This window comes from Sebastes umbrosus, chromosome 22, assembly GCF_015220745.1.
Source record: "Sebastes umbrosus isolate fSebUmb1 chromosome 22, fSebUmb1.pri, whole genome shotgun sequence".
Taxonomy (NCBI): domain Eukaryota; kingdom Metazoa; phylum Chordata; class Actinopteri; order Perciformes; family Sebastidae; genus Sebastes; species Sebastes umbrosus.
This window is the reverse complement of record NC_051290.1, coordinates 21,454,818-21,469,978: the sequence shown is the minus strand read 5'-3', so window position 1 is coordinate 21,469,978 and position 15,161 is coordinate 21,454,818. Positions and strand designations below refer to the sequence as shown.

At 42.1% G+C, this 15,161-nt stretch overlaps 1 protein-coding gene and 5 non-coding genes across 7 annotated transcripts in view; 5 read left to right on the top strand and 1 right to left on the bottom strand.

Annotated features, from left to right (window-relative positions):
* sema4f (sema domain, immunoglobulin domain (Ig), transmembrane domain (TM) and short cytoplasmic domain, (semaphorin) 4F) overlaps positions 1-15,161 on the bottom strand; it is a 128,354-nt gene that overhangs the window by 70,615 nt on the left and 42,578 nt on the right. The gene's annotated exons all lie outside the window — the stretch shown is intronic.
* On the top strand, positions 4,378-4,449 carry trnaa-cgc. The gene has a single exon. It is a non-coding gene; the product is annotated as a tRNA-Ala (tRNA).
* Positions 4,929-5,000, top strand: trnaa-cgc. The gene has a single exon. It is a non-coding gene; the product is annotated as a tRNA-Ala (tRNA).
* Positions 5,636-5,707, top strand: trnaa-ugc. Its single transcript has one exon. It is a non-coding gene; the product is annotated as a tRNA-Ala (tRNA).
* trnaa-ugc lies at positions 7,396-7,467 on the top strand. Its single transcript has one exon. It is a non-coding gene; the product is annotated as a tRNA-Ala (tRNA).
* On the top strand, positions 12,297-12,368 carry trnaa-cgc. Its single transcript has one exon. It is a non-coding gene; the product is annotated as a tRNA-Ala (tRNA).

The window sequence follows — 15,161 nt, the reverse complement described above, 5'->3', positions numbered from 1 at the left end:
TATGTGTGATTTAAGGTGGTGATGACACACAGTTATTTGAAAAACAATAAACAGCAGTCTATTTAGTTTAGAAATTGCTCAAGCTTGTGTTGCAATTTTAATACTTTCTGATTAATTGTGCAGCAGCCATAACTGCAATACTGAAAACCTTCCCGCTCAATCTCTCGTCCTCTAAGGAGGAGAGCTGGACGGCTGGCAGCGCGGGCCGGCCAATTTCACGGGGCGGGGGTGCAGACATGTACCCCGAGTCCGGGACAAAAGGGAGGGGTCACAGAGGAGCACGGATTAAAGGATTTGGTGGACGAGGAGAGGGAATAAAGAGGAGGGGGAGGAGGAGGAGGAGGACAGGGGTCAGAGGTAAGGGAGCGATGATAAAGAAACGCCAAACGGAGCTAAGAAGTGAGCGGCGCCGTCTCTAATCGAGCCTGATTAAGCTCACACTGTGCGTGTCTCATCTTCACGCGGCCGATGACTTTTGAATGACTATACATCTTTCAGTATCACAATGGACGTCTTCATCAGCGGCAGCTGTAGCGGCCGTTGGAGATGAGGGCACTGGGGAAAACCCCACCGTGCCTTCACCCGTGACTTTTGGGTGGTTGGTATATTTATCAATGTCAGCGTGGAGATCCAGGTCTGGGTTAGTTACTCTTTAGACTGACTGCAGTGCATCTGGGATAAAGCAAACCAGGAAGGTGTTGACACATGAGAATCTATCAAACTCCTCTGAGCTGAACTCAGCTGCCCCCTGCTGGACAGGTAAAGCAGTGCAAAAAAAAAAATACAACATAATGCACTAAAACATGTAAATGGGTATTTCAACCAGAAAAAGATTTCTTCCAGATATCAGTTAAACAGGCGTTATGATAAGCAGACACAAAAGGCGTTTTCGGAACAGAGGAACTTTTTCATAGGTCTAAGAACTTCGTTCTAAGAACCTCCATTTTTTTGTGTCAGCACCACAAGAACTAGGAATGATTGCAGCTCTCAGAACGCCGTTTTGAGGGACTTTTTTAGCTCCTATTTCAGAGTAGGTACTCTCCCAGCACAAGAGGAACCGTGAGTGATAATACGGTGATAGGTCGAACATATGAGCCAATGCAGCACCAGCAGCCATGATAAAAACCTGTACAACAGACAACACAAAACAAAGACATTAGCCCGTAAGGAAATAAATGGAAGAAAACACGGACAAAAGTTAACTCGTTTCATTGGCACACACCCACTGAGCCAAAGAACGACTGAAAGCCGCTGCTTTTATTCCAGTACTATAAAGGCTAACCCAGTAGCACAAAGGCTAACCCAGTAGCATAAAGACGCTAACTCAGTAGCATAAGACTAACCCAGTAGCACAAAGACTATCCCAGTAGCACAAAGGCTAACCCAGTAGCATAAAGACGCTAACTCAGTAGCATAAGACTAACCCAGTAGCACAAAGGCTAACCCAGTAGCATAAAGACGCTAACTCAGTAAAATAAAGACTAACCCAGTAGCACAAAGACTATCCCAGTAGCACAAAGGCTAACCCAGTAGCATAAAGACGCTAACTCAGTAGCATAAGACTAACCCAGTAGCACAAAGGCTAACCCAGTAGCATAAAGACGCTAACTCAGTAGCATAAGACTAACCCAGTAGCACAAAGACTATCCCAGTAGCACAAAGGCTAACCCAGTAGCATAAAAGCTAACCCAGTAGTACAAAGGCTAACCCAGTAGCATAAAAGCTAACCCAGTAGTACAAAGGCTAACCCAGTAGCACAAAGGCTAACCCAGTAGCATAAAAGCTAACCCAGTAGCACAAAGACTAACCCAGTAGCACAAAGGCTAACCCAGTAGCACAAAGGCTATCCCAGTAGCACAAAGGCTAACCAAGTAGCATAAAAGCTAACCCAGTAGCACAAAGACTAACCCAGTAGCATAAAAGCTAACCCAGTAGCACAAAGACTAACCCAGTAGCATAAAAGCTAACCCAGTAGCACAAAGACTAACCTAGTAGCATAAAAGCTAACCCAGTAGCACAAAGACTAACCCAGTAGCATAAAAGCTAACCCAGTAGGACAAAGGCTAACCCAGTAGCACAAAGACTAACCCAGTAGCATAAAAGCTAACCCAGTAGCATAAAAGCTAATCCAGTAATACAAAGGCTAATCCAGTAGCACAAAGACTAACCCAGTAGCATAAAAGCTAACCTAGTAGTACAAAGGCTAACCCAGTAGCACAAAGACTAACCCAGTAGCATAAAAACTAACCCAGTAGCATAAAAGCTAATCCAGTAATACAAAGGCTAACCCAGTAGCACAAAGACTAACCCAGTAGCATAAAAGCTAATCCAGTAATACAAAGGCTAACCCAGTAGCACAAAGCACACCCATTGAGCCGAAGAACAATAGCCGATTCAAACTAAAATCGCAAATGGTACTTTCATGACGGCTATTTTGCTTGTGTTTATATAATTGTGGCACGTAATAGAGTTGTTTATTTATTCTCATATTACTAGAGAATAAAAGCCCTTGAAGGTGTATAGTTCCCGGTGGTGCTCCCCAGTGGGCAGTCCCTCTCAGGGAGTCCCCAAAACTGTTTGGTCCAAAAACAGCTAAAGACAAAGCGATATGCACACACACAGTCAGATTGATTGAAGCCTTCTAACCACTCCACACACACTGGTCCAAAACTAAACACACAATTTGCATAAACTGGGCATACAGATTGGCATAAATTAACCAGAAGCACCAACCAGAGAGGAGTATGGCCTTAAAGGGATTGCCACGGCTGCTTATCTGTCCCCGCACATTAATATTCAGACCCTGATGTAAGGAAGCTGCAATCCGTGACCCTGCACTCACTTCTGCTAATCTGTGTGTCAGTGTGCATGCCTGTCTATGCATTGTCACACGTCGGTAAATGTGTCTTTTTGATTGTGCAGCATGTTTGCGATGCATGTGTGCACATATATATATTTTTTTTACAAATTTTGAGCACATACATGCACGGGTGTGTCAGCCAAGGCCAGACACTGGGTTAGGCCAAAGGGTTTCTATGTGTGTGTGTTTGTGCATGTGTTTGTGTGTGACTAATGGTTGGGGATCACTGGTTGAAATTGAGGGATTGTTATGGGTGAGGAGGATGACGGGGAAGAAAATCAGACAGAGGAAAGAGATGGAGGGAGACAGACGAGCCACCACCTCCAGCAAATGTAATTATATGGCTCAGAATCACTGAGCAGCTGCTTCTTGATCAGCTTTAGGCCAAGCACACACACACACACACACACATGCATGTGACAATGACCTTGTCCATGGACATCAGGGCAGACAGCGGAACAGTGACTTTGCTCAAAAAGATGAAAATATTGTGTTTTGCGAAGTGGCATTTAATTTAGCAAATGTGTGACTGATCTATTAACTAGATAAGTAATGCATGCAGTTATGGCTTTTAATTCTGCTCTCCCACTTATTCAGTAACAGACTGTCTGTGAGGGAGAGAGAGAGAGAGAGAAAGGGGAGGGGGTCACAAAAGGCAAGGGACTTCTGCCCCGAGGAGCAGAGGGGCCACATGCACTCACACACACAGAAACACTCATTTAGCTAACAGCTTTCATTCCCCTAGTTAAACCCAAGATGTAGTGCACCCTGATTTCCAGCCTCCCTATCTCTCTCTTCCTGTACCCTCTATCCTCTCTCGCCCCCTATATCCCTGTTTCCCATCACACTTTCCACCTCTCCTGCTGCATCGGCGCACGTTTTCCCCTCCCTCCCTCTGTCTAAATGTGTCAATCAAGCTGTCAATCTGAGGCGCCACATGAAATCGTAGAGCAGAAATCCTGTACAGAATGTGAGCATTTCACCCAGAATGTCTGAGTAAAACAGATTAGCGAGCGTGGGGTCAATCCCCACCCCGTGTGATATTCACTGCTGGGTGTTTGTATATCGCAGCTGGCTGGTTGCCATGATTTACCCCCCATCCCTCACCTCTGCTGAGGAGGAAATGGAAGAAACTGCCCAAAACCTTTTTTCCTGCTAATCCCCCAACAATGGATTCTGCTGTTTTATTGAGGGTGGAGATGGAAGGAACTGTTGTACTGAGCCCAGGTAAGCCTGGAGATTTGGATCAATGCTCCAGTTAAAGCATTTGATTAGATTCATTCCACCCAAATGATCTATGATTGTGGGTATTTTTGTCCAGGTTACTCAAGATAAACAGAAATGTTGCCATTAAAAGGTTAATAAAGTGAATGAGATAAGATTGAATCACTGAATCTGTGTTTAACCAACAAATGGATTCAACTCTTCCTGCTCAGACAGGTGAAGACACTGAGACCAACCCCCTGTCTTCTGTGAAATAAGCTCCATTATAATACAGTTGATGGGTCATTAGCAGAGGGGATGTAGCTCAGTGGTAGAGCGCATGCTTCGCATGTATGAGGTCCTGGGTTCAATCCCCAGCATCTCCACTTCTTATCTACAGAGGTGATGCTCTCCTTTCGGTCACTACTATACTATAATGTTAGGCTATACGTAAAAAATAGTTTCCCAAGGTGAAATGAATAAGACATAACTAAAAAAAAAGGTGCTTTTCTGGCAAAGGATATAAGCCTTCAACAGGCTTAGCTGTCCTCCAACCGATGTTTTCATTTACCACATACACAGTGGTATTATGACCGTGTATAGTAGCATAATATAAATATAAAATGTTTTGTGTAATGCTATGGATACATTCTGGTTAGGTTTAGGCACAAAAGCTACTTGGTTAGGTTTAGGGAAACATCATGGTTTGGGTTAAAATGACCACTATGTTAAGGTTTGGGGAGCTTTGTAGTCATGGCTACAATAATAAACATGTGGTTTGAAACAGGAAATCAACAGCTGTCTTCAAGTCTGATGTTTTGTTGACCCATCCATCCAACTACTGCAACCTATTGAGCCATTGAGAGGGGATGTAGCTCAGTGGTAGAGCGCATGCTTCGCATGTATGAGGTCCTGGGTTCAATCCCCAGCATCTCCACTTCTTATCTACAGAGGAGTTCTGGGTGATGGTCACTAAATACTACACGATACACAATGATCAAGGATGCTATACGTAAAAAACAATTAGAGCCTTCAACCTTCAAGGTGAACAAATAAGAAATAACTAAAAGAAGGAGGACAGGACAGCATTGGATATGCAGTCATTTCTGGCTGTAATAGTCTTCAACAGGCTTAAGTCAAATCACAAATTTGCCTAAGGAGGCTTTACAATCTGTACAGGATACGACACCCTCTGTCCTTTACAGTATGAGTCTCTTATCGGATGAAGAACAAATCCCCCCCCCAAATAAAAGCTGTCCTCCAACTGATATTTTATTTTACCACATACACAGTGGTATTATGAATGTGTATATGGTAGTATAAAGCACAAGGGTTTTGTCATTGTTAACGTTATGGTTACATTTTGGTTAGGTCCAGGCACATACCTACTTGGTTATGTTTAAGGGAAACATCATGGTTTGGGTTAAAATGACCACTATGTTAAGGTTTGGGGAGCTTTGTAGTCATGGCTACAAAACAGGAAATAGGAAATCAACAGCTGTCTCTTGTGTTCGAGTCTGATGTTTTACTGACCTTTCCATCCAATAACCCCAACCTAACTATTCATGAAGAGGGGATGTAGCTCAGTGGTAGAGCGCATGCTTTGCATGTATGAGGTCCTGGGTTCTATCCCCAGCATCTCCACTTCTTATCTACAATGGAATTACAGCAGGAATCCTATCAGGGTGCACGAAGACCTCCTTCGGGTCACACATTACAAGAACCGCATTAACATGTGTGGACAAGACTAATCTCAGTGATAATTCACCTTATTTTGCCTAAACTCCCATGAATCCCTCCTGGCTGTATTACAGTTATGTCACATGCATGTCATATTGGATGTAATATAATTACGAGTAAACAAAAAAATCCCTCGTATCTGCCCTCTAGTGTCTTTAAATTTATGGGTAAAAATGCTCCCAGCACTACCAAACTGCATTAATATGTCCACCTGTTCTTTCACTTTGTTTCCAATGTGACATGAACACAACACGACTGATCCTTCCAAGAAACATGGACACATGTTGAGAGGCTTCTCATGTGGCTACAGCTGCACCCGCTGAGGTGTTGCAACACAATGCTTGGCAGAGGAAACAAAACCATCTCGTATCATCACATACAGTACAGTACGTTGTGCATGTTTACAGTACGTTGTGCATGTTTTCAGTGTTAATAAAAGTGTGTTTTTAAGTCAAACATTAGCACATGTTTGCCGGCACTTCTTTCCTGTAGTCATGGGGGAGAGCTGTGTATGTGCTATCACCCCTGTGCTGTGAATTAAAGATGTTCAAACAATGCTAACCAATCAATTATTTACATGTCATACACAAGCACAACCTAGACAGCAAACACATACGTGAATGAATGCACACAAAGTCACACACAGACGCACCATATCCTATTAAAAAGCCCCGTCTAATTAAAGTGATCGTTACAGCTGTAATTAGCCGGTACGCCTGTGGTGTAGCCATTCTTTAGCGTGAGCTGAAATATAATCATTAGCCTCATCCTTCAAAGAGCCAAGAAGTGCTTCGTAAGACACACATTCTGCTGTTCAATAACGGCTGAACACTTTAACTGAATACCGCTAAGTCTAATCATCTAATGCAGTGATTCACAACCAGTGGTACATGTAGGCTAGCCCAGGAGCTACTTCAGCAGTTGCCAGAAAGTACATGGAAAGACTGTGAAGCTGCCAGAGTCATTTTATAATAAGTCGGAGGAAAATGTTGATATTCCCAACTGCCTCATCTTTTTCTTCTGTCATTACGCCTTTGCATTTACTACATTATGTTACCCACTTGCTAGCTTGCTAAATTGTTAGCCCCTGTGGCTTCTAGATGTTAACATTGCCGTTGCTTAGCAACAGTGTTTTCACGACTTAACCACTTTAACGGCAACCATATAGTGTACACGACTTCCCATGTTGTAAACACGAGCTCACGAGTTTCATTTGAAGGCACCAATAGATAGCTAAAAGTTACTGATACATGGTTAGCTAAAAGTAACAGAAAAACAGTTGAAATAGCTAACTAATAAACAAAATGGATAGGCTACATGGTTAAACTAGATATCTAAAAGTATTGAATATATGGTTAGCTAAACGTAATGGGAAAAAACTGTTGAAATAGCTAAAAGTGTGATAATTGAAATCACTTAAAGGGATAGTTCAGGTGTTTTGAAGTGGGGGTGTATGAGATACTTATCCATTGTATTGTAACCAATAAATGGATTCAACTCTTCCTGCTCAGGCAGGTGAAGACACTGAGACCAACCCCCCACCTTCTGGGACTAAAACTCCATTATAATACAGTTGATGGGTCATTAGCAGAGGGGATGTAGCTCAGTGGTAGAGCGCATGCTTTGCATGTATGAGGTCCTGGGTTCAATCCCCAGCATCTCCACTTCTTATCCAGAGAGGTGATGCTCTCCTTTGGGTCACTTAATACTACACACAATGTTCAAGGGTGCTCTATGTAACAGTTACAGTTAACAGTCAGAGCCTTGCACTGCCTCCAAGATGAATGAATAAGAAATAACTAAAAGAAGGAGCAAAGGATAGGACAATGTTTTCATTTACCACACACACAGTGGTATTATGAATGTGTATATGGTAATACAAAACACAAGTGTTACATCATTGTTAACGTTACGGTTAAGTTTTGGTTACGTTTAGGCACCAAAACTATGCGTATTACCGTATTACGTGTATTATAACTAGGTGTATTACTTACAGTAGATGACGGTGGGCGTTCCCCCAGCTTGGAGAAGCAGACAAGAGTCCCGACACCAGAGCAAAGCAATGTACTGCTGCGGACGAGGACAGCAAAAAAAAGTATTTTAGCAACCTAAAAGAAAGGTTCACTTAAAATATATATTTTTAGAAATATTTAGAATATTTTCACCGACCTAAAAGTTGAAACTGTATGAAAAGATATATTGTAACATCCTCTATTATCCACTTCTGTATAATCCTGAATAGGTACCCCACAGGTACAGGTACCATGTCCTGTTCCTGTGTAGCCCTATGCATGCATATTAGAGGGACTATTTCAGATCAACTTTTCTGGAGGAAAGATTTGCAACAGACACACCCTAGAACCACATGCACATTCATCCCATTGTGACTATGATGACATTATCCGGTATCAGCCTCCTTATGGCAAAGAAAGGTAAAAATGTAATTACCCAGTATTGCTCTAACCTAATTCCTTATGTGTGGCATTCTGGTGGATTGATTCCACGGGCAGATGGTGCTATCAATTATTGAGCCTGTGAACACGATGCTGCCCTCAATCAGATTAAGTAGATTATGCCAATATCAACTCCCTTATGATCCAGACTCAGTTTCTTAGATCAACATATGTCAAGAGGCACACCCCCTCTGGTACCCCATCCTTTTAAACAGTGTCTGTCTATCGATCTATCTATCTTTCTATCTATCTATCTATCTATATACAGTATCTATCTATCTATCTATCTATCTATCTATCTCATTTACATCCTCTGGGTGTATATGTGTCGGTGTTAATGTATGCAATTTTTAAATCTGACCTAAATACACTACACGTTGAGCTCCCTGAATGGTATCCGACTACATACCATGATGGAGTCACTGCCAACATACTCGGCGTTCCACCCAACCCAATGCAAATGTCCCCTTAATCCTGTTAACCCACTCTAGCTGTGCGGGGAAGCAGAGAGAGTAGGAGAGAGCCTCGGGCAAGTACGACATTGTACCCCTCCACCCCACTGAGATCTAATTGAAGAAACAAGTGCTCGGTACAAAGTGAAGCTCCTCGGCTCACTGTGACATTAATACATGACTAGTGGGAAAAAAAAAAAACTCTGTGATCCGCAGCGTGTAAATCTGAAAAACAGGATTGGGAGTGTGGGGGTGCAGAGGAAGAGGTTTAAACACCAGCTTATACAATGTTTAAATTGAGGTTTACAGCTGCATACATAGTGGATCGTCTAATCCACAGGTGCTTTACGTGCGGTCCAAGAACCAGCAGAATAAGAAGTTACTCCAAAAGCTCTAAAAAGAGTAGGGACGCATCGATCCAACTTTTTCAGTCCCGATAGCGATACCTGGGGGTTGGGTATCGGCCTATACGAAGTACCGATCCGATACCAGTGTCTAATTAATAAGCTGTATGCCTCACTTTGTGGAAGTGATTGGGATCATTGTTTTATGGGTAAGGCGACATCAGGCTTGACTTAAACCTGCAGTAGGTAGAATGTTTTTGGCATCATTGGGCAAAAATCCCATAATAACCTTTCAGCATATTGTAATTCAAGTGTTCTGAGAGAGACTTCTGCACCTCCTCATGGCTCTGTCTACAGGCTTTAAAAAATCTAATCCGTGACAGAAGACTTTGGCCAATCACAGATCATTTCAGTGAGAGAGAGCGTTCCTATTGGCTGTTCATTCAACGGAGGCAGCTGTCAATCACTCACAAACTCCGACCAAACGGTCCAACTAGGCAGCGCTTACCGTTTGATCAGAATTTGCGAGTAATTGATAGCTGCTCAGAGACGGCAAGGCTCCAGATCAGCTCTGACTGCTTGTTTTCCTCCGGTCTGTGAAATCCTGTAGATGCCGTTAGGAGCACCGGAGGACACCGAGGAACATGATGGGTTTTTTTTTTCAGATTACCTGTCCCATGCACTACTGTCAGAAAATAGTTTTATCAAAATAACTAATCATATTTGCTCCAATTCTACCCACTGCTGCTTTAAATATTGCTTTCTTAACTTTGTAAAAGAAAATGTGACAAATAAATACATAGATATACATTTTCTTAATTGTTATTTATTGTTAAAATAATTAATTGTACACCAGAAAACTTGGTAAATCTTCAAAATTAATAGGAAGTACACTTTAAGTGCAAAGCTTTTTAATGCTACAATTAATTGGTAAAAAATTAAACAATAATTAAAATACCAGTATATAATGTATATAGTATATCAACATAGAACTGAATTGAATAGATCAGCCCCGTCGTCATCGATACCCGATCCAGCTATTTGAGTCAGTATCGGCCCGATATCCGATCCGGTATCAATATCGTGCATCCCTAAAAAAGATCCAATAGTACAAGGAAATTTTATTTGTATTCTTTTATCTCATTATTTGCAGCACTGCACTGCATCGGGGGAAACAAAATGTGTCGTTCAGATGATGTGTAGAGTATCAGTCACCCACACATGGTACATTTCAACCCATAATTGCTATCTAGAGTGTGTGTGTGTGTGTGTGTGTGTGTGTGTGTGTGTGTGCGTGTGTGTTATTAGTCTGGGTGAGCTAAGGATGGTAGGTGACAAGCTGTTTACTTGTATTTGTAGCATGCGAGGCGATTGGGGTGGGGTCGTTGTTTCTTGATGATAAAAATCTGACCTCTGAAAGGATAAGACGGGTCTGTAACGTGCTAAGCTCTTCTTGACAACATGTTTTGACCCTCATCCGGCTGGAAAAGAGAGGTCTTAGTACGGTGATTGAAAAGGGGCGAGGTGGGCGGATGCACCGGGCGTCATTAGCAGCAGTTAGAAGGTCTACATGTTTTACAGTAAGAATAAATGTCAGGGAGGAATAACATTCAAGTTACATCACTATGGTAGATTTCACAGTAGATTTTTTTTTATTGCAGAAACAGGCTTGAAAGCAGAGTTCCCAGTGCTGGGAGATAAACTGCTGTGGGTGGCTGATAGCAGAGAGATTTAAACCCTTTACAGTCCCCACCACTGCAGCGTTTGACTCTGGCCGGGGTTGCCTCTGTTTGCTTTATCACCGAGCTGCAATATGGGCCTGGGCACATGTGGAATATTCCCATTTCAGAGTTGCTTTGCTGAAAATGTTCAAGGTCTTTCAGTGTGAAAGCATTTATTGTTTGAGGGGAAAGAAAGCTTTGGCTATACTGGAGTCAGAGCTGTTTAACTGTACGGAGTCCAGCTTCACAGTGAGACTGATAGCAAGACCAACTTCCATTCCTAAATTGAGCTCGACTTCCGTCAGTTTGAACTCGGCAGTATAGTGAGAAGAAAGATGACTGCGTTTTAAGCCTTGCACACTCATTTGCAGAAAGAAATGGCATCGCAGTCAGATCACATTGGAGTAATTACACAGCAGGCAGTGTTGAAAGGGTAAGAGATTATGATTATATGGAAGAAAGCCATTATTTCATTCAGTTGATTCAGAGGTTGATTACGTATATTATACTGCACTACAGATCACTGATTAAATGATTCACTGTGCATATATGTGGCTGTCTGCAGATATAATCATCCTCAGCCTGACATGTTGAAGACTATATATGTCAGAATGGTGTCCAGTACTGTAAATATGATTTATACCCACTGCCATTTTTGTGGAAAAAAATGTTTTATACAGCAAAATAGGCTTTAATTATGTTCTGTACATGCTTAAATGGACAGCTTGTAGGATTTGGTGGCATCTAGTGGTGTGGTTGCAGGCCGCAACCAACTGAGTACCCCTTCGCTCACTCCTCCCTTTTCAAGAATGCCGTAACATGAGCCGCAGAGTGCAAAACCGTTAACGCCGTTCACCTCGCTCGGAGACCATCCTTACCATAATGACTACTTTTTTGCACTCTGCGGGTCACGTTACCGCAGTTTCACAAGCGAGTCAGAGAACTACGGTGGCCTTAAGGTAACATAAAAACGCACAAGCCCCTCTAGAGCCAGTGTTTGGTTTGTCCGCTCTGGGCTACTGTAGAAACATGGAGGAGCAACATGGTGGACTCCGTGAAGAAGACCCGCTCCCTATGTAGATATGAAGGGCTCATTCTAAGCTAACGAAAACACAACGATTCTTAGTTTCAGGTGATTAGACACTAATGAACACATAGTTATGAATATGAAATTTCATTTCTGCTAATAGATCCCCCCCGAAATGTTACACGTTGTTCATTTTACCAATAAATAGAGAAAAGGTGATAATACAGCTACCACCCCTCCTGCTTCTTCAAATAAAGGCTAAATTATTAAACACGGCGTGTAAAAGAGCAAAGAAGCAATCCTCCCAAACAATGAGATACAAACTGTTCAAGGCTGCTTTATGTAACGGCATCAGTTGTAGCCTTGCACTTCCTCCAAACTGAATAAATGTGAAACAATCAAAACAATAGATTTCTGCTGCTCAGAAAGGTATAGATATTGATATTTCCTCCCTCTTTGAAAAGGGTTAATTATAAAACAACAGGCTATTAGCAGAGGGGATGTAGCTCAGTGGTAGAGCGCATGCTTCGCATGTATGAGGTCCTGGGTTCAATCCCCAGCATCTCCACTTCTTATCTACATTAGAGTAAAACACTAAGCCTTCTCCTTTGGGTCACACAATGCTGTGAGATACACAATGTTCAAGGGTGCTTTACATAAAAACATTCACCAAAAGATCCTTGCACTTCCTACCAATGGAATGGATGAAAAAGAGCCAAAGTAAATTACCACATTAAACCCACATGAACTTCTGGCTCCAGTAGCCTTCATCAGGGTTAGTTGACCCAATCTGACTTCCTCATTTTTTCATTCACCAGATCCACTGCACTGATGAATGTGTATACAGCAATATGAAACATGGCTTTCATGTAATGTCATTTCATTGTTCATTAGTTATATCATCTGTTTTTATGTCCATCACTTCTCTTGTGTCCCTGTGAGCCCTTTCCTTAAGCAAAAAGGAAACGGGGGGTCGAGATGAGGTAAAGAGAAGAGGGTTGAGACTGAAGAGAGAGGCAGGAGGAGAGGGCAAGCAGCGGGAGTTAAAAATGTGTCCTTGACTGGTTGTAAGGCCCATGGAAACAACACACTAACATCACGTCTATTAATAAAAGACATGGTTCAATAATCAGCACATGAATATGGATTAATACATTTCATCAGGTTTGTGGAGGGAAGGAGGGAGGGGGGGTGAATCCAGCTGGGCGTCTGCTCACATGACAACAGCTCCTTCTCTTTAAGCTGTTGCGACGGGGGGGATAAAAAGAAGAAATTCAGAGGTAATTAAAAAGGGAGAGAAGGAGTGACAGGAGGACAGGAGGGAGGAGGAAGAGAGTGGCGTTTGTGCCTCCCAAACATCTGCTGACTGATGAGCAGGAGAGGAGAGGACAGGACCTGAAGTTTGTTTGAGAGCTTGAAATAAATATGGCAACGTGGGTACGGCAAATAAATCATATGTTCTTTAAATACTGTATGAGATTAGAGCTTATATTATTGAACTGGAAGTCCCTTTTAAGAAAAAAAGGGTTGATCCCTCATGAGGAGAGGGATTCAGAGCCCATGTCTCTAACATCTCTCCTCCTACTGAGTGCCTGAGATGGAGAGAGCAATCTGGTGTGTGGTCCAAAAGCCACTCATTATCTCACTTATTAGAAAAGATAACGGTTATACACTATATTTTCCTCTATAGCGCCACCGTTTGTGGTTTTTAGGGAAATGTCTCTTGGATGGATTGCCATGAAATTTGTAATGAAATTTCGAATGACATTCCCTTGATCAGTCGCGTCTGCACTTTGTGTTTAGTGCTAATCGGCAAATGTTAGCATGTTAACACTCTACACTATGGTAGCCAATACAATGCATTGTAAATATTATATTTAACTAAGCATGTTAGCATTGCCACTGTGGGCATGTTAGCATACTGACGTTAGCATTTAGCTCTGTTCAGCACACATCACAGTGCGCTGCACCCAAAGTTCAAGCAGTTTGCTCGCGCTTTGCTCTGCGCAGTTGTTCCGCACAGGTCATTGAAAATAATGGATTACAGAGCACAGTGGTGCCGTTGCCGTGTTCTATGTGAAAGGTTCATTACACCCGGGCTACACTGCCTGCGTGAGCAGCACGCGTGCATTGCGGAACCTCTTGCTTTTTATTTTGGCGCCCATGTTAAAGATAGGGTGGACGATGTTGGAAAGCTAGCATAATTTGAAAGTAGCATCGCCTCAGGAGCTCCGTCTCTTTTCCGGTCCTTTTTCAGAGCTCATCAGTAATGGATCGCTGTCGGGGTGTAAACACCATTTCAACCAATAGAACAAATAGTGGATACTGGAGAACATCGTCAACCCTGCCTTTAACAGGTTAGGCTCTTCTAGAGATTTCAGGTCTCGCCTATTTTTTCGGTGTGCTGCGCAATTTACAGCCAAAATACACACTGAAAATGATCTTTTGACAGTATATTGACATCATACCAGCAACATTACTATAGTTTCAATGTCTATATCAGTAGAATATGTCACAGACGTGAAGAAAGTAAACATTTATTTTTAACTCTGTTTCAAAATAAAAGCCCTCCACCATTTTTCTGTGGACAGAATCCCTTCATTGGTTAACACAAGACTCTTATTCTGAAATATTTGCAGGACAGTGTTATAAAAATAAGAAAAAATAAGAAAAATACAGACTGACTTGCATGGCTCCATAAATTAATAGTACAGTACCGACTTTTAATCATGGATTATTATTATTTACAAATGACCACACCCTTCTTAACCGTTTTCCGCAGCAGTTCAGCGAGGTAGCCAACTCTTATCTTTGCATGCACAACACACAGATATGCTGGATGGAAGAACACTAGCAAAATATACAGTATAGGCTATTTGCTCACTCTGTACATGTGTACCCATGGCTTCCTGCCAAGAAGCATTCAGAGAATTGTGTGTATTGTGGCATTTGAACAGTTCAACAAACATTCAGCTTCTTCCCAAAACTGTCATCTGCTGAAATAAAATATATTTGAATTGGCTGCATTTCAATTCTGTATCACATCTTTCTAACAAAAGGCCCAAATGTAGCGACACAGGAAGCTGGTAATGATATACAGGGTTGCATTTAACACCAACTACCAGCTAAAATAAATTGTGCAAACCAACGCGTGACCGCAGTTTGCGCTCTTTAATAGCTACAAGCTTTTAATAGAAGTATCTATTGTGTCTCAGTTACCTGCTCTCAGTGATCACAGGAACATTTAATTTCATCGGTTTCAAAGCTGGCTGCACTTTATTGAGTTGTCTCAGATGCTGTCTACTCTATAAAGTGCAGTCAAGTGTTAAAGCTGTCACTGTATTCTGGAAATACACAGAGA